This window comes from Podarcis vaucheri (assembly GCF_965113315.1).
Source record: "Podarcis vaucheri genome assembly, chromosome: W".
Lineage (NCBI taxonomy): Eukaryota > Metazoa > Chordata > Lepidosauria > Squamata > Lacertidae > Podarcis > Podarcis vaucheri.
This window is the reverse complement of record NC_138757.1, coordinates 14838423-14863347: the sequence shown is the minus strand read 5'-3', so window position 1 is coordinate 14863347 and position 24925 is coordinate 14838423. Positions and strand designations below refer to the sequence as shown.

The 24925-nt window shown below is 47.0% G+C and overlaps 1 protein-coding gene across 1 annotated transcript in view; it reads left to right on the top strand.

Annotated features, from left to right (window-relative positions):
* The window catches only part of LOC309523299 (androgen receptor-like), a 621469-nt gene that overhangs the window by 54766 nt on the left and 541778 nt on the right, over positions 1–24925 (top strand).

Below are 24925 nucleotides of genomic sequence, written 5' to 3'. Positions count from 1 at the left end.
CACAGCTTTACTTGCGTCCCAGATTATTCTCTTTTCCACCGAGGTATTCAAATTAATTTCAAAGTAATCCTTTAAAGTTTTTTGGGCCTTCTTTACAATCTCTTGATCTCTTAGTAGAGTGTCATTCATTTTCCATCTGAAGGAACCGGCTGGAGTAAGTCTCAGTTCCATTTTCAACGCGTTATGGTCGGAGCAAGTCTTTGGGCAGATTTCCACTCTTCTGGTCTTAGGTGCCAGCCCTCTAGTTGTCCATATTTGGTCGATTCTTGTCCATGACAGGTGGGCCTCGGAAAAGAATGTTCCTTCTTTACCTAGGGGGTTTCTTGTCCTCCAAATGTCAATCAAATCTATATTGTCGATTAGTTCAAAAAAAGTTTTTGGTAGTCTTCCATCTTAAGTTAGATTTTGATTTTGTGACTTATCCATGTAAGTAGAGACCACCCCATTTATATCTCCCATCATAATGATGTTGGAATAATCCAGATAGTCCAGCAATGTCTCATGCAGCTTCTTATAAAATTCCGATTTCCCCTCATTTGGTGCATAGATTCCTAATATCAAAAATTTTTCTCCTTGAGTTTGTATTTCAATTGCCAAAATTCTTCCTTGCTAATCTTTAAACAGAAATTTCTGTGACAAGTTCTCCTTTGCATAGATCACCACGCCTCTCTTTTTAACTCTATCTGATGAAATAAATTCTTGGCCCAATCTTTTATTAATTAACACTTTCCTATGGAGTCTAGTCACATGTGTTTCCTGCAGACAAATAATGTCCAGTTGTTCTTTTTTCAAAATATGAAAGATCCTTCTTCTTTTTTCTGAGGAATTTGCTCCATGAATGTTCCAACTATACAGCTGCAGAGACATCCTGAATCAATCTGTTGTTCCTCTTTATGGGGTGTACTTCTTTTCGTCCGGACCCGAGGGTGTAGGTATTGGTTCTATTCCAAACTGTGCCTGTGGCCAAGGAGCTGCTACTCCCTTCTGCAGATCCTCTCCGTGGTCGTGCAGGAACTTCTGGTTGTCCTCTGTTGTTTTGATTTTAACTTTCTTTCCTTTATAGTTGAAAGATAATCCTTGGGGAAACTCCCACCTGTAAAGGATCCCGTTGCCTCTCAGTAGTCTTGCTAGATCAGTATATACGGTTCTAAGGTCCAAAAGTTGTTTTGGTATATCTTTGTAGATTTCCGCCCTTTTATCTTGAATATCCAATGGTTTCTTGAAATGGAAGTCCAGTATTTTGTCTCTCTCCTGTTTAGTTCTCAGAATGATCAAACAGTCTCTGGGCCTGTCCCTCCTTGCAGCTCTTCCCAGTCTGAACGCAGTTGTTATTTTAAAATCTTTGTCTACTTCTATACCCCAGAACTTAGAGAATTCTACTGTCAGGTAGCTAATCAAATCTTCTTTCTCAAGCTCTGGGATAGATCTTAATCTCAAATTATTTTCCCGATTTCTCAATTCCACCATAGACAGGTAGGCCTGTTGGTCACTGATGTGCTTATGAAGTGGCCTTACCTCCCCTTTTATGGCCTCAACTTTCTGATTTGCTTGATCTGCCTTTAAATTGGCTGCCTCAGCCAGTTTCCGATTCTCAGCAGTTGCTTCTTTAAGGTTCCCAATTGCTTGTGTATGTTGTGCAACTTGTTCAGTCAGTTTTGTGATAGAGGATGTGGCTAGGTCAATTTTTGCCGTTTGGTCATCCACCTTCTTGTTTAAAATTGCAAATTGTTCCAACATTTCTTTTAATAAGGTATCAGATCCTCCTGCAGCCATATCCTCTGTTGCTGGCTGTTCAGCTTCCTTTTCTTGTACTCCCAATACAGCTGGGACAGATGATCTGCGTGGCTGAGCAGTCAAGGTTGTTTGCACAAGTTGAGTTTGCCTTGCTTTCGTTTTTGCAGATCTTGTTTTCGGTGGGCCACTTCGCAAGACGAAAGCCCATAGGGAAATCTCCGGGGACCTGTTTTAAATTGCTGGCGGTCGGGAGCAAAGACTTTCGCCCACAGCCGGCCTTCAGAAGAGGTCCTGGACCTCTTCTGAAGGCCGGCGGGGGGCAAAGGTCTTTGCTCCCCCCCCCCGCCTGCCTTCCCGGGACAGCGGAGACTTCTCTGCTGTCCCGGGCGATCTTAAAATGCTGGCGGGCGGGAGCGAAGCGTTCGCTGCCGACCCCCAGCATTTTAAAATCTCCCCGGGACAGCGGAGGCTTTGCTCCCGCCCGCCAGCATTTTAAAATCGCCCCGGGACAGCAGGGGCTTTTAAAATGCTGGCGGTCGGCAGCAAAGCCCTCCTGTCCCCGGAGCTTGCGGGGCGGGAGGTGGGAAGAAGGGCTTTTCTTCCCACCGCCAGCCTTCAGAACAGCCTTCTGAAGGCTGGCAGTGGGAAGAAAAGCCCTTGTTTCCCCCCCCCCCCCAGCCTTCAGAAGAGGTCGGGGGACAGACTGTCCCCGGACCTGGTCTGAAGGCGGTTTCCCTAGGAACGCATTAATTGATTTTCAATGCATTCCTATGGGAAACCATGCTTCGCAAGACGAAAAACTCGCAAGAAGAAAAAACTTGCGGAACGAATTAATTTCGTCTTGCGAGGCACCACTGTACAGCTGAAGGCAGTATGTTCAATCTTGCCTAAGTGAAAGCACGTCTGTATTTTGGAACTGTTAAATTTTGCAAATAGGGTGTCGATGTGTCAAAATGACTAGGTGAGAAATAATCATACCATGGACAAAATTTCCTTATAGTGGCCAAATTATTCTGTTGTTCAATGTCATATAGGTGCTGTCTAATTAAATTCTTTACTTTGCAGAAGTCCAATGTTAATAATTGTTGTGGTGGTGATAAAACAGAGGAATAAAGCTTTTAGATGGCAATTTTAGTCCAGGTGCTCTCATGACGGTCTTGCAATACTATGGGTAGTAGACCGGTGGGGTTAAATTCAGCCGAAGCCAAAAATTAAATGTCCTACCTATGCCAAATCTGTAATTCAACAGAGGGAAGATTAGCCTCCAAGCACAGTGAAGCAATTGAAACACAGGATGGGACAGAGAAAATTTGCCTTAGGAACTTGGACTGAACGGCTTCTGTAGGTCCAAGGTGAGCACCGGTCCATCTGAGCCCTGTATAATAACTGTGCTAGGGGTTTAGCTTTAAACACTTCAAGTGGTGAAAGTATGTGATTTCCACCTTTTGTGTGGAAGAAGCATGTCAGAATTTTGTCACTTTGAAACACTTTTTCCTCTGCGTATTTCTGGCGTGCTGTCCAAGACTCTGTTGACTGAAAAACAAGACCAAGATATTTAAAGAGTTTAACTCTCCTGCGTGAGTGTCTGAGGGCCCTGCTCCTTCCTGCCACTCACCATCTGGCCCAGGGCGGGGCCTGAAGGACTCACAGGGACTGCTGCGTTCTGCTGCCCAGGAGGACTCTCCTGTGTGAGTGTCTGAGGGCCCTGCTCCTTCCTGCCACTCACCATCTGGCCCAGGGCGGGGCCTGAAGGACTCACAGGGACTGCTGCGTTCTGCTGCCCAGGAGGATTCTCCTGTGTGAGTGTCTGAGGGCCCTGCTCCTTCCTGCCACTCACCACCTGGCCCAGGGCAGGGCCTGACAAGCCTCACAGGGACGGTTGCTATCACTGCTGCTGCGGCCCATGGGGATCCGGAGGGGCGCAGAGTTCTTTTTAAAATGTTTTAAAATGTTCCTTTTCCTTTTCCTTTTATTTTTTGTATATGCGGGGACTGGGATGGGGATAGGATGGATGTTTAGTTGGGAATTTGTTTGATTTTAATGGATTTGTAATTTTTATAGTTTTTCATTTGTATTGTTTTTTGTTTTCTGGGGTTTTTTTATTGTTTTAAGGTCTTATTTTGTTCTTAAGGGGAAGGGTCAGGGCTGCCGGGGAGTGGGTCCCAGCCAACAAAATGGCTGGGGTATGTTCCACAGGGGGGGGATACACTGGGACAACCGATCTCAGTGATCATGGGTAGGAGGAGGAGTTACGCTAAGACCAGACCATGTCATTACAGAGGAGGCAGGTTTAGTCGTTGTCTGAGGACTATCCCTGCCTCCGGGTCTGGTCCTGTCCGGACGGGTACTAGAATCAGCAAGGGATACCCACATAGCCTGAAGGTGCTGCTGTGCAATGCCAGGTCAATGATTCATAAGACCACTGCCATCCATGACTTGATCATGGATGGAGGATTTGACCTGGCTTGTGTAACAGAGACTTGGTTGGGTGAAGCAGATGGGCCTGTTCTTGCCGCTGCTTGTCCACCAGGTTTCTCTTACGCACAGCAACCCAGGCCTTGTGGGCGGGGAGGGGGGGTTGCAGTGATTTTTAGGAAGTCATTAGTTTGCACCAGGCGTCCTATTGGGAAGACCCAGTTCTCTGAGTGCATGTTCTGGAAGTTGGGCAATAGGGGCAGTACAGGATTCCTTTTGGTGTACTGACCTCCCCGCTGCACCAAGGATTCCCTGCCCGAGCTGCTTCAGGTCGTGGCGGATGTTCTCCTGGAGACACCTAGTTTGGTTGTCCTAGGGGATTTTAATATCCATGCCGACACGACCTTACAAGGGGCCGCTCGGGACTTCGTGGAAAGCATGGCCTCCATGGGGCTGTCCCTGAATAAGTTTGGCCCAACCCATAGCCACGGACATGCCTTGGACCTGGTGTTTACCTCCATGGATGTTGGTGTTCTGACACTAAGTAAAAGCGAAACAAAAGAAGTGCCATGGTCAGACTACTTCCTAGTGCAACTTGACTTCTCCGCGACCCTTCCCCTCTGCAGGGAGGTGGGACCGATTCGGATGGTCCGCCCCCGCCACTTAATGGATCCAAATGGTTTCCAGAGAGCGGTAGGGGATGCTTTATCCCATGTTGATGGGCTTTCAGCTGATTCCCTGGTGGCCCGCTGGAATGTGGAGTTAACCAGGGCTATTGACTGTTTGGCTCCGAAGCGCCCTCTCCGATTGCATGGAGCCCGGACAGCCCCGTGGTTTTCCACGGATCTGAGGGCAATGAAAAAATCGTTGAGACGGCTAGAGCGCCGGTGGCGGATGACCCATTCTGAAGCTGACCGGACACAGGTTAGAGCTCAGTGTCGAGCCTACCAAGTGGCGGTAGCGACGGCGAAGAAGGCTTTCTTCGCCGCCTCTATTGCATCTGCAGAAAACAGCAGCAGGAGACTTTTTCAGGTGGTCCGCAATTTAGCGGAACCACCTGCTACATCGGGGCCCAGTACGGGCCACATGATCTCCTGCAATGATTTTGCAAAGTTTTTTGCAGATAAAGTCGCTCAGATTCGGGAAGAGGTAGACGCCACCGTGGGAGCAGGGCCGGGGCGGGAGAGTGCTAGAGTCCTGTCTAGTCAAATTGCGTGGGATCAATTCCAATCTGTTACCTCCGAGGATGTGGACAGGTTGCTTGGACGAGTGAAACCAACCACCTGTCTCCTTGATCCTTGCCCATCCTGGCTTATAAAAGCTAGCCGGGAAGGGCTGGGCGATGGGCTTCGTGGGGTGGTGAATGCTTTCCTCTGTGAGGGAGCCTTCCCAGACGCGTTGAAAGAGGCGGTTATTAAACCGCTTCTTAAAAAACCATCTTTAGATGTGGCCACGATGGCCAACTATCGCCCAGTCTCAAATCTTCCATTCTTGGGCAAGGTGATTGAGCGAGTGGTTGCTGAACAACTCCAGGTACGCCTGGAAGAAGCGGACCATTTGGATCCCTCCCAATCGGGATTCAGGCCTCATCACGGGACGGAAACTGCCTTGGTCGCACTGGTTGATGATCTCCGGCGGGCTAGGGACAAAGGTGAGAGCTGTTTTCTAGTTCTGCTGGATCTCTCAGCGGCGTTTGATACCATCGACCATAACATCCTTCTGGACCGTCTTGAGGGGCTGGGAGCTGGGGGCACTGTCATACAGTGGTTCCGCTCCTTCCTCCTGGGCCGTGTTCAGAAAGTGGTAGGGGGGGATGAGTGTTCAGACCCCTGGGCTCTCACTTGTGGAGTGCCTCAGGGTTCTGTCCTCTCCCCCATGCTTTTCAACATCTACATGCAGCCACTGGGAGAGATCATCAGGGGGTTTGGGCTGGGTGTTCATCAGTATGCAGATGATACCCAGCTCTACCTTTCTTTCAAATCAGATCCATTGAAGGCGGTGACAGTCCTGTGTGAGTGTCTGGAGGCGGTTGGAGGATGGATGGCGGCAAACAGATTGAGATTGAATCCTGACAAGACAGAAGTACTGTTTCTGGGGGACAGGAGGCGGGCAGGTGTGGGGGATTCCCTGGTCCTGAATGGGGTAACCGTGCCCCTGAAGGACCAGGTGCGCAGCCTGGGAGTCATTTTGGACTCACAGCTGTCCATGGAGGCACAGGTTAAATCCGTGTCCAGGGCAGCTGTGTACCAGCTCCATCTGGTACGTAGGCTAAGACCCTATCTGCCTGCGGACTGCATCGCCAGAGTGGTGCATGCTCTGGTTATCTCCCGCTTGGACTACTGCAATGCGCTCTACGTGGGGCTACCTTTGAATGTGACCCGGAAACTACAACTAATCCAGAATGCAGCAGCCAGACTGGTGACTGGGAGCGGCCGCCGAGACCATATAACACCGGTCTTGAAAGACCTACATTGGCTCCCAGTACGTTTCCGAGCACAATTCAAAGTGTTGGTGCTGACCTTTAAAGCCCTAAACGGCCTCGGTCCAGTATACCTGAAGGAGTGTCTCCACCTCCATCGTTCTACCCGGACACTGAGGTCCAGCACCGAGGGCCTTCTGGCGGTTCCCTCACTGCGAGAAGCCAAGTTACAGGGAACCAGGCAGAGGGCCTTCTCGGTAGTGGCACCCTCCCTGTGGAACGCCTTCCCACCAGATGTCAAATACAACAACAACTACCAGACTTTTAGAAGACATCTGAAGGCAGCCCTGTTTAGGGAAGCTTTTAATGTTTGATGTATCATAGTATTTTAATATTGTTTGGAAGCCGCCCAGAGTGGCTGGGGAAACCCAGCCAGATGAGCGGGGTATAAATAATAAATAATAATAATAATAATAATAATAATAATAATAATAATAATAATAATAATAATTATTATTATTATTAACTTGTTTGATTGACTGGTTATCCATATTCCATCTGTGGGCCCTATAGTTTCTTGAGAACACCATGACTTTGGCTTTATTTGAACAATCTACCTACCAATACTATGCTAGCCACTATGGATGTGGAATCCCTGTACATCAACATCCCACACAACGATGGATTACAAGCTATAAGGAACACGATTTCAGATAAAATCACAGTGGACTTTGCTACCAAACTCTGCCATTTTGTCCTCACCCACAACCACTTCAGATTTGGAAATGACCTGTTCCTCCAGATCAGCGGCACAGCAATGGGCACCCGCATGGCCCCACAGTATGCCAACATCTCCACGGCAGATTTGGAACAACGCTTCCTAAACTCTTACCCACTCAAACCTCTCTTGTACCTGCAATACATTGACGATATTTTTATTCTCTGGACACATGGTCAGCAGACCATGGACACCTTCCACCAGACATCCAATGACTTTCACCCCACCATCAACCTAACAATGAACCAATCTATGCAAGAAATACATTTTCTGGACACTAGTATAAAAATACAGGATGGGCGCATAGACACCACCTTATACCAAAAACCAACTGACCGACAAACATATCTACAGTGGTACCTCGGGTTAAGAACTTAATTTCTTCCAGAGGTCCGTTCTTAACCTGAAACTGTTCTTAACCTGAAGCACCACTTTAGCTAATGGGGCCTCCCGGTGCCACCGCGCTGCTGCTGCTCGATTTCTGTTCTCATCCTGAAGCAAAGTTCTTAACCCGAGGTAATATTTCTGGGTTAGCGGAGTCTGTAACCTGAAGCATATGTAACCCGAGGCACCACTGTACATGTTTCCACCTACCATCCCAAACAATCAATTGTATATAGTCAGGCTGTATGTTATAGCCTCATCTGTTCCAACTCTACAGACAGGGATTCTCACCTAAGAGATCTGCAGCAAACCCTTTTGGAACTAAAATATCCGCCTGATGAAGTTAAACAACAGATCAACAAAGCCAGACTGATACCCAGAGAGAACTTGCTGCAGGACGGACCCAAAAGAGAAAATAACAGAACACCACTAGTAATCACATACAGCTCCCAAGTTCTCTTTCTCAAGCTCTGGGAGGAAGACCTTTCATTGCCCACAGACAGCCACCCAGTCTTAAACAACTCCTCACCCACAATAATACAGCAACCAGACTTAACATGGACACTGGTACCAGAGCCTGCAATAAACCCCAGTGCCAACTTTGCTGCCACATACACCCAGACAACACCATTACTGGACCCAGCAACATCAAACATACCATCTCAGGCCTATTTAATTGCTCATCTTCTAACACTGTGTATGCCATCAAATGCCAGCAGTGCCCTTCAGCTCTCTATATTGGACAAACAGGCCAAACCCTACGCCAAAGGATAAATGGACATAAATCTGACATCAGGAATCACAAGACAGAGAAGCCAGTAGGAGAACACTTCAATCTCCCAGGACATTCAATACAGGATCTCAAAGCAGCTGTCTTATTACAAAAGAATTTCAGAAGTAGACTTGAAAGAGAAGTTGCTGAATTACAACTTATTACTAAACTGAAAACTATGGAGAGACCTGGTCTGAATAGAGACGTTGGATTCTTGTCTCATTACATATGCTAAAGATATTTTTGGTCATCTGCATACTATTCCTTGCTTTTTCCTGTAGGACAAATTGCAGTTGTTAACAGTCGTCAACAGGTTTACCATACCCATTGAGTCAATCACCCATCTCCTACTACCCTTCTGAGAAAAACCCCACCCCACCCTCCCTCTCTATATAAGGGTCTGGTGACTTCTGTTTCAGTGTATCTGAAGAAGTATACATGCACATGAAAGCTTATACCCAGAACAAACTAAGGTGCTACTGGACAATTTTTATTTAATTTATTTGGTTTTATTGTAATTCACAGCCACCTGTTCTTTTTGGCAGTATCCTGAGATACAGAGGTAGCTGAGTTGCAGTATGAATAGCTTTTAAATCATCCGTATGAAGGAGGTGAACCTTGGGCTAAGCAGAGCCTTGAATAATTACACCTATGATCTTTAGAGAAACGGGAAGTACCACCAGCTAAGTGAATATCTGGTTCCGGAATCTGATTGTAATGGGTGTACAAATTTGCATCATTGGCTCCCATGCGTACCCCCTGAAATGATAAACACTGCAGCAGGTTATAGTGATTCCAGAGATTCTATATAAGTCCCTAGTTCTGTTCAGATAGTATTTACAGTAGTGGTGTTTTGTTTTTGTTTTTACAAGGTGGTATTGTAGAAATTAAACAGCATTAAGCATACTTTCAAGACTATAACCACAGTAGCAGTTGCAAATGGGTTACATGGAGTCATGGCTGTTGTAGTTGCATTCAACTTTGTGGAGATGAAGCACACTAGACCTCCAATGGCTCTACCACCTTTCATTGAGGGTTGTTGTTGTTGTTGTTTAGTCGTTTAGTCGTGTCCGACTCTTCGTGACCCCATGGACCAGAGCACGCCAGGCACTTCTGTCCTCCACTGCCTCCCGCAGTTTGATCAAACTCATGCTAGTAGCTTCAAGAACACCATCCAACCATCTCATTCTCTGTCGTCCCCTTCTCCTTGTGCCCTCCATCTTTCCCAACATCAGGGTCTTTTCCAGGGAGTCCTCTCTTCTCATGAGGTGGCCAAAGTATTGGAGCCTCAGCTTCACGATCTGTCCTTCCAGTGAGCACTCAGGGCTGATTTCCTTCAGAATGGAGAGGTTTGATCTTCTTGCAGTCCATGGGACTCTCAAGAGTCTCCTCCAGCACCATAATTCAAAAGCATCAATTCTTCGGCGATCAGCCTTCTTTATGGTCCAACTCTCACTTCCATACATCACTACTGGGAAAACCATGGCTTTTACTATACGGACCTTTGTTGGCAAGGTGATGTCTCTGCTTTTTAAGATGCTGTCTAGGTTTCTCATTGCTTTTCTCCCAAGGAGCAGGCGTCTTTTAATTTCGTGACTGCTGTCACCATCTGCACTGATCATGGAGCCCAAGAAAGTAAAATCTCTCACTGCCTCCAGTTCTTCCCCATCTATTTGCCAGGAGGTGATGGGCCCAGTGGCCATGATCTTCGTTTTTTTGATGTTGAGCTTCAGACCATATTTTGCGCTCTCCCCTTTCACCCTCATTAAAAGGTTCTTTAATTCCTCTTCACTTTCTGCCATCAAGGTTGTGTCATCTGCATATCTGAGGTTGTTGATATTTCTTCCGGCAATCTTAATTCCGGCTTGGGATTCATCCAGCCCAGCCTTTCGCATGATGAATTCTGCATATAAGTTAAATAAGCAGGGAGACAATATACAGCCTTGCCGTACTCCTTTCCCAATTTGGAACCAATCAGTTGTTCCATATCCAGTTCTAACTGTAGCTTCTTGTCCCACATAGAGATTTCGCAGGAGACAGATGAGGTGATCAGGCACTCCCATTTCTTTAAGAACTTGCCATAGTTTGCTGTGGTCAACACAGTCAAAGGCTTTTGCATAGTCAATGAAGCAGAAGTAGATGTCTTTCTGGAACTCTCTAGCTTTCTCCATAATCCAGCGCATGTTTGCAATTTGGTCTCTGGTTCCTCTGCCTCTTCTAAATCCAGCTTGCACTTCTGGGAGTTCTCGGTCCACATACTGCTTGAGCCTTCCTTGTAGAATTTTAAGCATAACCTTGCTAGCATGTGAAATGAGTGAAATTGTGCGGTAGTTGGAGCATTCTTTGGCACTGCCTTTCTTTGGGATTGGGATGTAAACTGATCTTCTCCAATCCTCTGGCCACTGCTGAGTTTTCCAAACTTGCTGGCATATTGAGTGTAGCACCTTAACAGCATCATCTTTTAAAATTTTAAACAGTTCAGCTGGAATACCATCACTTCCACTGGCCTTGTTATTTGCAGTGCTTTCTAAGGCCCATTTGACTTCACTCTCCAGGATGTCTGGCTCAAGGTCAGCAACCACACTACCTGGGGTGTACGAGACATCCATATCTTTCTGGTATAATTCCTCTGTGTATTCTTGCCACCTCTTCTTGATGTCTTCTGCTTCAGCTTGATGTCTTCTGCTTCATCATTGAGGGTATAGCTGTCAAAGAGAGACATTTTGGAGAGACAGGTTATGGGTGAAAGGCTTGGTTGACAATTATTTCACCAGCATTTTGTTGTCTATGCTGTTGTATTAGGATCAACCTGGACTTTAACTTTCCTAGTTTGATGAGAATGTTACTTTGTTCTTTATCTGGTAGGTTAATAAAATTACTCAGCAAATCCTCTTCTTCTGGGACAGTCCAAACTGCTAAATCTGGAGCATAATTTTTATTTGATACTCTGGTAGATTGATTAGACCTCTTGAGCTTTCTCTGCTTAATCTCTGCAGTTCCTGGTAGTAATTCTTCCCATTGACTGTGACCTTCTTTGGCAACAGAACAAATGTCAGCTTTAGATGAGGCAACTTTATTCGCTTTTACTGAACTTTGTTTTCAAGCTATACCCTCTGCTATCCTAGACAGACGATATAACAGGGTGCCATACGAAGACAGACTCTGTACATGTGGGCAACCGCAGGTGGAAGACATCTTGCACTATTTACTATATTGCCCACGATACATTGGACCCAAGAGGCAATTTCTCATCCTACCATCCGTACAGGAAAGATTTTTCTCCCCGGCAGAGAAGGAAGGAGGGAGCAGGAGGGGGAAATCAGGAGTCCAATCCGGGAGGGACAAGGCAGGTGAGCTGAATTTGCCCAAATAAAAACAAGAGGCTTGATTTGGGGTGGCTAATTGCAGCGAAAAGCATTTTGCACTCCCCAGTATGTTGCTCACTCAAAAACATACATCACTCCCCCCTTTTTTTCTTCCCGGCAAGAGGATGTGAATTAAATAGCCAGAAAATCTTTGCAAAGCAGGAAGCGCCACCGCTACTGGCCATCCTGTAAGCTACACATCACTAGGTATAAAATCCCAAAGAGTCCAAGAGACACCACCAAGTTGCCAGAGAAAAGGGGGAGAGGGTGCGGGTGAGGGGGGCAGGGAGAGAGAGACACAGACCGAGGTGAAGCCCTGGCACTGTGGAGATGAGGCAGGGGAGGGAGAAAGGGTGGTAGGAAGGGGGAAAAAGAGGGAATGAGACAGAAAAGGGTGGGAGTGAGAAAAAGAGGGGTTGGGAACAGATGACCTCTCCAGAACAGGAAATCCCACCACACAGCAGCCAAGTTGCTTCTCTGGCCTTTTCCTGCAAAGCTGTTGATCAGGCATAGGCAATCTCGGCCCTCCAGATGTTTTGGGACTGCAACTCCCATCATCCCTGACCACTGGTCCTGTTAGCTAGGGATGATGGGAGTTGTAGTCCCAAAACATCTGGAGGGCTGAGTTTGCCTATACCTGCTGTTGATCACAGCCCCCTCTGATGGGGCAGGATGCTGACTGGAGAGACGTCGTTTTCACCCAATTAATTTGAAGGGAGGGCTGATGGATGCTGCTGTCACCCAACCAGGCTTGCAAAGCCACTTGAAAAGCAGGCCCCGAAGCGAATCAAGTCAGCAGGCAGGAGATGCCAGATCCAATGGTGGCGGAGGGCGGGATGTAGGTAGGTAAGAGAATGCCTTGACACAATGAGCTTTGCAGCGCTGCTGAATGACAGGAGGTGCGCCCAATAGAGCCGTACCTAAAGTGGGAGCGAGGGTAGCAAAGAAACACACACACCCCCCCGACATTTTGGCAAATTTTAAAACTCGCCCAAGGCAGGCATTTTACCCCTGGAAAAGAGGACATATCCAGAAAAAAACGGACGTATGGCAACCCTATTTTATGGGTTTAATACTTCTGAATTACTAATGTACTATGGATGGTTTTTTCTTTTCTGATTACTATTGTCTAAATTATGCCAATAAAGGCTGGATGAATGAATGCAGTACAATCCCCTGCAAGGCAGAATCACAGCAAATCACATATTGCCATACATTTATAGCTGGCATGTGTGAAAATCTTCTGCACCGCATGGAAGGATGATGCAGGCTGCTTGGATCTTTATGGCCTCTTTGTTTGCATCCCTAACACAACCACACACACATTTTTCTTACTATTCCCTAAATCAAGCTATCTGTGAGCCTTGATGTGCCACATTAGCCTTGTGGCAGGTCACCATACACAGCAGGGGCAGACACTGGTAATATGATGCCCTGAACGAAGACACAATTTGGCACCCCCCCCCCAAAAAAAAAATATTTCTTATTTTCACAATAGTTTCTTTGGGTACAGTTGCTTTTTAAATGGATCTTCTCAGTAGGTTCCCGTATAAATATGTAGTTAATGTAGAGTATGTTTTTAACTTTTTATGGTTTTATGCTTTTATTGCTGTAAACTTCTTTGATTTTTTTATGATAACAGCAGTCCATATATATTTTTATCAATAAATATGGAAAGGTCTGGGCAGTATGTTATTAGTGTTGCCACAGGATGAACTTGATATTGAACTTGGCCTTGGGGAATTTATTCTGTAAATGGGGCACCGTACCCAGAGGCCTTCTCCTTGATCACTTCCAATGTAATGAGGACACTGGATAACTTGTTTGTTTATTTGTTTGTTTGTTTTATTGTGTTTATATCCCACTATTCTTCCAAGGAGCTCTTCAAAGTTCTCTTCCTCCCCATTTTATCCTCACAGCAATCCTGTGAGTTGGGCTATGCTGAGAAGCAATGATCGGCTGAATGTCACCCAATGAGTTTCATGGCTGAATGGGGATTTGAACCCTGGTCCTTCACTGGTCCCTAGTCTGGTGCTCTAACCACTACACTATACACTGGTTATTATGTGTGCTTCCCTTTGGAGCACCTGTTTTGCTGCTGTGAGAACAGGATGCTTGGCTCAATGGACCTTTCGCCTTATCCAGTAGCAGAGCTCTTCCAAAAGTTCCTTCTTTGGTTATCCAGGCTCCAAGCTCTTTAAGGCTTTGTAGTAAACCACCAGCACTTTCAATGTGATTCTGAATGTCACAACATTTATAATATTTCTGTTTCATATAACTTGTAAACACCTTTCCCTTGTTAGTTAGAAATTAATCCATGAGCACAGGGAATTCTTTTACTGTAACTAAATGAATGTTTGGCAACAATTCCAGGGGGCAGATCAAATTCCTTCAGCCCTGGAGGGCCCTAGCTACCTCTAATTTAGCACAATAGCATCCTACATACCTGTTACCTTTTGTGGACCATTATTCAGGAATTATGTTGCACCTGCATGCTTGGCCACCTGAAACCTTGTTAGCATGAACTTAAGGGGAAATGGGTTCGGTGCTTCGGATTTTTATTATTTTCTGATATGTCGTTAACATATGAAGAGGTTGCTGGATGAGGCCAATGACCCTTCCAGTCCAGCACACTGGTCTCACAGGAGCCAACCAGATGCCCCAATGGAAGGTTCTCAAGCAGGATTCAAGCACAAGAGTACGATTACGATATCTTTATTGTCATTGTCCCTTGCGGAACAATGAAATTGAAAAACTACATTAAAACTACATAAAACTACCACAAAACTACATAAAACTACATAAAAACTGCATAAAACTACTACAAAACTACATAAAACATTCAAAAACCCCTAAAAACTCTAAAACCCCATTTTAAAATACACTATACTACAGAGACCCCTTATGCTGCGTTTAGAGCCAGAATTGCATTAGCGTAGAAACTGTTTCTCAGGCGGCTAGTCCTGGCCTTTATAACCCTATACCTTCTTCTAGAAGGCAGAAGCTGAAAGAGATCATTTCCGGGGTGCGTACTGTCATGTGCTATCTCTGCCGCTTTCTTATGGCACCTGGCAGCATAGATTTGATCTAAGGTGGGAAGAGTGCACCCAATAATTCTCTCTGCAGTCTTTACGACCCTGGATAGCATTGTTTTTCCCCTGGCTGTGCAGCTCCCAAACCACACACACAGACCATAAGTTAGTACGCTCTCCACAGTGCAATGGTAGTAACTGGTACTTCATAAGCTTTATGTCTCTGACTGTGGAGGCAGCGGGCTGCGGCAGAGGCTGGGCACCCACAGTGAAAATTTTGTGTGTGCCCAGGCACCCAGGGCCCCCTGGAGTTAGTGTCAGTGGCCCACTGAATGAGCAATGAAAGCTGGGCTGATTGCTGAAGTGAACTATTGGCACGCAGATGGTGATTACCTAGTCAGCGGGAAATGGTTCTTGGCTGTTGCAACAATGGCTATATTTTGCACAGGGCTTTCATCTCCCTAGAGAGCAGCCTAATCACACCCTCCCTTCTCATACCATGCAGAAGTGAGGAAAAAGTCTTTCTTTCTTTCTTTCTTTCTTTCTTTCTTTCTTTCTTTCTTTCTTTCTTTCTTTCTTTCTTTCTTTCTTTCTTTCTTTCTTTCTTTCTTTCTTTCTTTCTTTCTTTCTTTCTTTCTTTCTTTCTTTCTTTCTTTCTTTCTTTCTTTCTTTCTTTCTTTCTTTCTTTCTTTCTTTCCTCCACACCCTTTGTCTGCTTTGCCCTGCCTTAACTTCCTTTTCTGGGTTTGCTACGACACTCAGATTGCATTTTTCAGGTTGTGCTGGAGAAATCTCTCTCCTCACTGCCTGCAAAAAGAAGGGGGGAGGAGGTTTCAAATGTGTGCATGGAAAACCGGTCAGAAGTAGTGACTGTTTTGAGCAGTGGCGTAGCGTGGGGGGTGCAGGGGGGGCCGGCCGCACCGGGCACAACATCTGGGGGTTAGGTTAGAGTGCGCAAATCCACGGGTTAGGGGGCACAAATCCACGGGCTAGGGGGCGCAAATTACTTGCCTTGCCCCGGGTGCTGACAACCCACGCTACGCCACTGGTTTTGAGCACATATTACTAGCATGTCTGTAAATATTGGTGTAAAACTTGTAAGAATGTAACAAGATCCCTGCTTGATTAGGCCAGTATCCTGTTCTTACAGTGGCCAACCAAATGCCTCTGGAAAACCTGCAAGTAGGATCCAAGCACAAGAACAACCCTCCCTGCATGTGGTTCCCAGCAACTGGTATTCAGAAGCATTACTACCTCTGAGTGTGAAGGCAGAGCATTGCTGCTGTGACAAGTAGCCATTGATAGCCTTCTCCATGACTTTCTCTAATCCTCTTTTAGAGCCATCTTTTCTTGCCCTGCCACTTTCCCTGCAAAGACCTGCACTTTAGGCGCTGAACTGGAACAAATGGCAATTAAGGTTTTCTGCCAATTGCCCTTCAGGTTTTCATAGGGAAAGTGGGGGGGGGATGTTCTCAGACATGGTGCTTTAAGCTCGGACCTGTGCTTAGAAACATGGCACGAAAGGAAGTCTGGGTGAGCCCTGAGAGTATGGACAGCTGTTTTGTTGACAGTAATTAGGGATCTTCTGTTCTGCAGTTCAATTGGTATTGTGAGGCTGTCAGCAAAAATAACAAGTTCGAAGCCTCAGAGGACAATTATCCTTTTTTTTAAAAAAAACCTCAAAGCAGAGGGTAATGCCATTGCCGCAAATGCAGATATTAAGAACATCAGAAGAACCTGCTGAATCTAGCCCAGAGTCCTGTTCTCACAGTGGCTGACCAGATGCCCCAGCAGGAAACCTGCAAGTATGACCTGAGCACAAGGGCCTTCTCCCCTCCTGTGGCTCCCAGCAACTGGCATTCAGAGGCATTACTGCCTCCAACTGTGGAGCCAGAGCATGGCCATTGTGGCTACTAGCCATTGACAGCCTTTTCCTCTTCCATGAATTTGCCTAATCCTCTTTTAAAGCCATCTAGGTCCTGCCTCCTGCAGGAGGAAGTTCCATAGTTTTAACTCTGCCCTGCCAACTTGAGTGTTGGTTATAATATCGATGAAACATTTTTGCCCATTTCTACAAAGCTCTTTAATCTGGTTCCCAGTATCACTGTTCATTTGTATTTACAAATACTTAAGAGTTGGAGACAGTGTGCTATAGTGGTTAGAGTGCTGGGTTAGGACTAAAGAGACCAATGGACACGTTCCCATTAGGACATGAAGCTCATTGGGTGAGCTACAGTCACTCAACCTGACCTCCCTCACAGGGCTGTTGTAAGGATAAAATTTAATGTAAATTGAAAACAGCCTTTGAATGCTTTTCAGCAGAGGAGTGGTGAGTGACCGTGAGCTTGTTTCTCTCTGTGTGTCAACAACACATGTACCCCCTGCCACATTGTATTTACCCTGCAGGGTTCTAGTTGCAAAATTTTAGACAATCACTTGGAACACAGTGACGACAGAACCCTCTGTGGCAGAAAAGCAGCTTGCCAGGGAGGGAGTTGTTTTTTAGTTGAAAAGCTGCCAGTGGATAAAGGGTCAGTCTCACCCACCCCCCTGCTTGAAATCACAGCCCCAGCTTTGCTATATCCTGTTTTTTCCTGTGCATTTGAAAGCTGCCTTAGAAATTAAGGTCAGATGAAGGATATGCAAAATGCTGAATCAATAATTAAAAGCTGCATGTTAAAGTTAAACACTGGTGGTTGTTGTTTTAAGCACACTTTCTCTGGACATCTTTATTTTGCAAGAGAAACAGCTGAAAAGCCTCCCTCCACATACATTTTGTTCCAGGATGTCATACCAGTTTCCCCTCGGAAAATATTGGCTGGGGTTGCTATCTGCTCCCCCAGATGCAGTTGACTAACAGCAACTTCAAGAGCAAATTGTAGTGGGGAGGGGAAATTTTGGCAAAAAACCAGACTGGGCTGCTTATCCTTCAAAACAAGAATGGCCAGCTTAAACATGCTTTTTTCATTTATTTATTTTTTGTAAGGAGTATTTACAAAAAACCCAACATTGTCTGATTCACTTCAGACCAGTGCTAAAATTCTGCAATGGTTTTGCAGCATCCTGAAAACTGTGACTTACTCAGCATGTGGCCTTTCTGGTCTCTTCAAATCCAACGTTGTGTGGTTGCCTCCAGAGCTATTGTTTTTTAGGCATCCATGCAAACTCCCATCATCTTCTCTTAAATTATTTCTTGAAATGTGTGTTCATGTGGGATAAGAGGTTGAATTCAATTTGAAAGTGCAAGAAAAAATTATTAGAAAATGCAACAAAAGTGCTAACTTTATAATCCGTGACAATAATGGAATAAAACCCATGTGTGAATGCAGCCATAGGAAACTCAAATTCTTGGGCATTCAGTTACAGATCTTAAAGTCATAAACCTCAGAAACACAAGAGCTTAACTTCAAATAATATCAGGATAGTACAGGACTCCAGTTAGACTAAAAAGAATACCAATAAGATGATGGTTTATAATTGTTGTAAAATCAGTTACTTAAAACTCATTTCTATTACCGGTATATGTAGTGTGTGTGTGTGTGTGTGTGCGTGCGCGCGCGCAAAAGTTCATGCCATAACAAAAACAGTTGTTAAACTCTCACAGACACTTTGTGTTGGAATGAAACTAAAGATTTATATAGCATGACTAAAACAATTACTAATGACTGATCATAACATGAAAGAATATAATAATTGAATTCCGTAGATGTGGTCAGCTATGCATTAAGAACAGGTCATAGTGTTTTTCATGAACTTAAGATGAACTGAGCAGCCTAGGGAAATGAGGGGATGTCTTGGTCTTTGAAACAGGTTGTACAATGTGTACAGAAGCAGAGAAAAGCTTATAAGCGAGACTTCCCAGAATGCCAGAGAAAAGAAGCAAGACTTCCCATAATGCCACAGTTTTGTGCAGAAGCAGAATTTCCCTTCAACTTTGTTGTTTATTCATGCAAATATTGCAGTGTGGGAATTTGAGTGCTGTTAACTACAGTGGCAGTAACTGGGAGCCCTGTGTGATACAAGCTGGAAGTTTCTAGCTAACAAGTGAGTTTTCTGTTGTGCCTAGAAACAAACAGAATGTTCCTGATGTTTGGCTTATTCCTTCAGAGAAGCTGAACAGCTGGTTCAAACTGGTTCTGTTATTTCTTTCTCTCAAGGTCATGGTGCCCTATCATAATAGACCAGAAGGAGCCTGGGTTTCACTTTCTGTCTCTCTTTCCTTCTGGTGTGGTGTTTTGTACACAGTATGCTGAGTGTTAAGGTTTTAGTCTTATTGTAAGTTTAAGCTAAGTTAAAGTTTTTTACTACAACTGGATTTCCTATGGATTGAATTTGTGACCGCTAAGCTCATTTGCCTTTGTTAAGGGATTCAGAACTTACAGGGTTAAGGAGTTCTGAGTGACGTTCTGAAATGACGTCTCACATTCCTGAGGCGTGGTCACAGACACATTTGGGGGAGTGGTTTTGCTCTGAGTGTTTTCAGTCTGTGTTTTTTGCTCGGAGGGAAGGCGAGAGAAATGTCCGCTCTCTCACCAGGAGATTTATGAGCTGTTTTACTGCACGAATAAAGACTTGGAGATAAGCAAGACAAGCTGCGTCAAGTCTGACTCTTTATTACCCACACACTGCTTAGCTTCTGCCGCTGCGATTACTCTGCTAAGCCAGCCAAGCAGGGCACAGAGGACGTTGCCGTGTCTGGAGGGAGCAGGGCTGCACAGCGGAAGCGTGCAGGACTCCATGTCGGCCCTCTTGGCGGCCACAAATCATGGACAGGTTATGGGGCTTTTGTAACGCTTTGAAGCCTTTGCAGAAGGAACATCCCAGGTGTGGGGGAGAGCCAGCTGTGAAGTCGCTGGGGCCAGCTAGAGCTTTCTGAGGCTGAAAGAAGCTCGCTGGGAGAAGGGGCTGATCTGCCAGGAGCCGGAGGAAGCTGCTGCCAGTCGTGAGTATGCATAGCCCCGGGGGAGGAGATGGCTCAGTCCCAGGAACATGGCTTTGAGCTTAAGCTGCCATGTGCGAAGCTGACCAGCCAAACGTGGTTGGAGTGGAGCTATCTAGCAGAGTTGTCTTTAGTCGGAGCCAGGCTCTGGGAAATGGTTCAGCCGGCATCTAAGACAGCTGGGGCGGTTGCAGGCCAACGTGAAGCTGAGAAGCGTGTGCTTGCGTTTTTGGCTGAGAACGTGGTTGCTGATCTGAAGCCTATTGTTCTGGGTGCAAGGAAGCCAGAGGCCGCTTGGCTAGCGCTCCAGGAAGCTTGTGAAGCTGGAGGCGGAAGCAAGGGCCGGGAGATGGCTGCATCAGTACAGGAAAGGCAAGATTGCGCTGACCACCTTCGTGAAAGCCGGTGCACAGCTGGGAAAAGCTGGGAGGCCCCGGAGGGGGGCGAAGGGACTATTGCCACTGCTGCTGTTGCTGCCAGTTTTGCAGAGTCTAAAAGCTGCGTGGGTGCTGCAACATGTCTGCGTGATGAGCTTGGAGAGAGGCAAGCTGCTGGGAGCCCTTTACCCATCAGAGGGGGTGCAGGAAAGCGTCCTGGGAGCCCTGTGAGAAGTGGGGGGGGGCGGTGAGCAGTAAAAGCTCAGAGAAGCCTCTTTTTCCAAAGGCTGCCAAGAGTTGTTTGCGTCGTGAGGAGAAGCCTGGGAAGCCGGACAGAGCTAGAGGCTTCAAGGCCAGCCACCTGCTGCAAAGGGAGATAACGGCTGCAGAGCTGTCTGGGAACGCTGAGATAAGTCCAGTCTTCAGGGCAACGGAAGGAGTTGCGGTTACGGAAGCTGCCAAGGACAGGGGCAGCGGGACGTTTGTTGCCATGGCAACGCTAAAGAACAACCCCAGCAAGGACAGAGTGTTGCAGTGGATAGTGGATTCAGGTGCCAGTCATCACCTGATTGGAACGCCACCTGCTGGGGGGCTGCGGAACTGCAGGTCTGTTTCAGCTGGGACAACTGTTACGTTTGCTAATGGAGCACAAAAGCCAGTTTCTAATGTTGCAAATGTTTATGTTTCCTTTTTGCAGGCGGAGTTGGAATGCTACATTGTGCCGGAGATGCATTGTTGCCTGTTATCTGTACCTGCTCTTGTAAAGCAAGGGTACAAAGTTTGCTTTGAAAATGATGTCTGTTCCATTTTCAGAGGGGGGAAACAACTTGTCAACGTGGAATGCAAGAACAATCTCTTTGTTCTGGAAACACCTCTGGAGGGTGGGGGGAATGCTGGAAAAGCACAGGCGCAGTGTGCTAGTGTTCCCAGCCATGATTCATGTATTCATGTATGGCACAAGAGAATGTCTCATGCTTGTTTGGAAGATGTTCAGAGGTTGCCCAGCTGCACCAAGGGTTGCAGAATCACACCATGTGGGAGATCCCTAGAGTGCAGGGCATGCAGAAAGGTACAAAGGTGCAGTTTTCCCGGGGTAAAGAGGGTAACCACAAAACCTTTTGAACTTGTTCACACAGACCTTGTAGGTCCCATGGAGTGTAAGAGTCTGGGTGGGGCCAGGTATGTGCTGACGGTGACAGATGATTTTTCTCAGAATTCATGGTCTTTCTCAGAACGCAGGGGGAGGCGGCGCAACTGATCCAGGATTGGGTTGCGGAGGTGGAACTAAGGTTCTCCACCAAAGTGCAAGGGTTCAGGAGTGACCGTGGGTCACAGTTCACTGGGTCTGCTCTGAAGGAGTTTTTCAAGCAAAAGGGAATTCGTCACCAGGTGACGGGTGCAAAGTCTCCTCAAGAGAGAGGCGTGGCAGAGCACAGGAGTGAAACACTGGCTGAAGCTGTCAGGGTTTTACTGTGTGACTCTGGGCTGCCTCAGAGCTTTTGGAGTGAAGCTTGGAAATTTGCCAGCTTTGTTTTTAACAGGTCCTACAATCACGCTGTAGGTGACACACCATTTTTTCTGTTGCACAAGAGGAAGCCACAGGTACATTTCTTCCGTGTGTTTGGTTCCAGGGCTTGGGTGCCTATACCAACAGCTCAACGGAAGGAAGATGGTCCAAGGTACCAGGAAATGATCTTCTGTGGGTATGAACCGGCGACAAATGGGTGGAAGTTTGCATACCCAGGGGGTGATCAGACCAAGCTTCTGGTCAGTAAACATGCTGAGTTCTGTGAACAGGATGGTTGGTCAAGACTTAGTGATGGTCCTGGCGTTCTCTCAGAATGTCTATCTGATTCTGAGGAGGAAGGAGAGACAGAGGCGGAGCCTGTTGCTGAGGACCAGGTCTCTGATGAGGGTCAAGCACAGGGGTGGGCTTCTCCACAGGCTGTTAAGAGAGAACCCAAGAGTGAGCCTTCATCTCCTGTTAGCAAAGAGGGCCAACATGGAGTCCTGCAAGCTTTCACTGCGCACCTCTGCTCCCTGGCAATCACGGAAGCGTCCTCTCTGCCCTCTTTGGCCAGTTTAGCAGAGTGAATACAGCGGACAGAAGCGATGCAGAGTGTGGGTAATAAATCAGAACACACACAAGGCGTTCTCTTATCTTCTTAGCCTTTAATCGTGTAGTATAACAGCATAAATCATCCCGGCGAAAGCTCGCACATTCTTCCCTCTCGCATGGCGTACGAGACACTGAAACACTCAGAGTAAACCACTCCTGTATGTGTCTGTAACCACCCCTCAAGCTGTGAGACATCACTCAGAACTCTTTAACCCTGTAAGTTCTGAAACCCTTAACAGTCCCAAACATCAACATCCTGTTTTGCATTCCAGACACCTGCAGCTGGCTTTCGCATTGCTGCTTTTTCCTGACAGAGCCTTGCAGGAGTTCCCCGCAAGGCTCCCCACGCTGCGGATAGCAGCCTGCTGCCCGGCGCGAGGGGCGCCCTGAAGCAGAGCGCCCCCCGCGCCAGGCAGACATCCGCAGCGTGCGGAGTTCCCCGCAAGGCTCCCCACACTGCGGATAGCAGCCTGCCACCCAGCGCGAGGGGCGCCCTGAAGCAGAGCGCCCCCCGCGCCAGGCAGACATCCGCAGCGTGGGGAGCCTTGCAGGAGTTCCCCGCAAGGCTCCCCACGCTGCGGATAGCAGCCTGCCGCCCAGCGCGAGGGGCGCCCTGAAGCAGAGCTCCCCCCGCGCCAGGCAGACATCCGCAGCGTGGGGAGCCTTGCAGGAGTTCCCCGCAAGGCTCCCCACGCTGCGGATAGCAGCCTGCCGCCCGGCGGGCGGGGCGCCCTGAAGCAGAGCGCCCCCCGCGCCAGGCAGACATCCGCAGCGTGGGGAGCCTTGCAGGAGTTCCCCGCAAGGCTCCCCACGCTGCGGTTAGCAGCCTGCCGCCCAGCGCGAGGGGCGCCCTGAAGCAGAGCGCCCCCCACGCCAGGCAGACATCCGCAGCGTGGGGAGCCTTGCAGGAGATCCCCGCAAGGCTCCCCATGCTGCGGATAGCAGCCTGCTGCCCAGCGCGAGGGGTGCCCTGAAGCAGAGCGCCCCCCGCGCCAGGCAGACATCTGCAGTGTGGGGAGCCTTGCCGGAGTTCCCCGCAGGGCTCCCCACGCTGCAGATAGCAGCCTGCTGCCCCGCAGGGGGGGGCGCCCTGATGCAGAGCGCCCCTCGCGCGGGGCAGACATCAGCCAGCCCCACAAGCTCGGGGGACAGCAGGGAGGCGCAGCGCCGCCATCCCGCTGTTCCTCGACTTGGTTCTGTTTCCCGAACTGCTTCTGGGGGGGAAATAAAGGGAAAATATTTTTCCTTTATTTCCCCCCAAAAAACTAGGTGCGTCCTATGGGACGGAGCGTCCTATGGGACGAAAAATACGGTAATTGCCTCTGGTTTATTTTTGGGGAACTCTGCAAAGTGTTTTAAGTTTTTACTCTGCTAACTATACGTTGAGGTCTGCTCTGGATTGATATGGGGCAGATTCATGACAATTTGCCCCTGCCCCCAATATTTTATTCCAGTTGGCACCCCTGTCAGTGGCTGACTTTTTCACCCACATGGACATGACTAAACAAATGGTGTTTATTAAATGCACAGTAATTAGGGAATTGAACAGTGTGTAAGTTGTTTAGCCTGCTGGTGGTGTAATGTAAGAGGAATATTTGACGTCATTGGGAGAGTCAAAATGGCTTCAGGATTGCTCTCCTGTACCATTTCAGATACGTGGTTTATATACAGGTAGGTAGCCGTGTTGGTCTGCCGTAGTCGAAACAAAATTAAAAAATTCCTTCCAGTAGCACCTTAGAGACCAACTAAGTTTCTCATTGGTATGAGCTTTGGTGTGCATGCACACTTCTTCAGATACTTATATATACTTATATATGTGTGCATTTATGAATACTTATTCTTTACATGAGACCTTAGAATTCTTACACCTCCACCAATTTTGTGTGTGTTTTCTCTGTAATTTCCCCATTTGAAGGCTGGATTAGCTCAGTTTTTGAGCTTCATAGGCCACTCCTGATCACGCACCATTTTCTGCAACAAAGCCATCTAGCATAATCCATGGCTGAATGGACCCCCCCCCCTTTGGAGTCATAAGGAGCATAAAAAGACACAAGCAGTTTAGAGCCCTGTTGAAATGCTCTTAGCTTGAAAAGAGGCCACTTGGTGAGAAGAATTCACTTTGACCCTCCCACACCCAAATGCTAAATCTTGTTTGTTTGCATGTATTTTAACTTCTGTCGATATTTGTAGGGACCTTTCAAACATTGATTATGGATTATCAGGGGGTTGGATTCTGTTTGTGCATAAACTGAAATTGAAATATACTCATCGAGTCCTATACTGATTTCATGCTTTTTATTGCAGCTTGTAAAACAGTGATTGAATTGCCCCCCAAACCTCAGGCTTTTATATACATTATTTACACACTGAGTCCCGTCTGATTGGCTGATTCAGCTTCCCTCCTGGAGCCTGATTGGTCTTTTCCTGCAAGCCAATCAGTTGTTGCATTCTACGATCCTACCAGCCTAATTGGCTGATTAACTTCCTCCTGGAGCCTGATTGGTCTTTTCCTGCAAGCCAATCAGTTGTTGGATCCTACTTGCCTATTGTTCTAGGATCCAAGCTTAGTACATAACAGAAATATTTGCTAA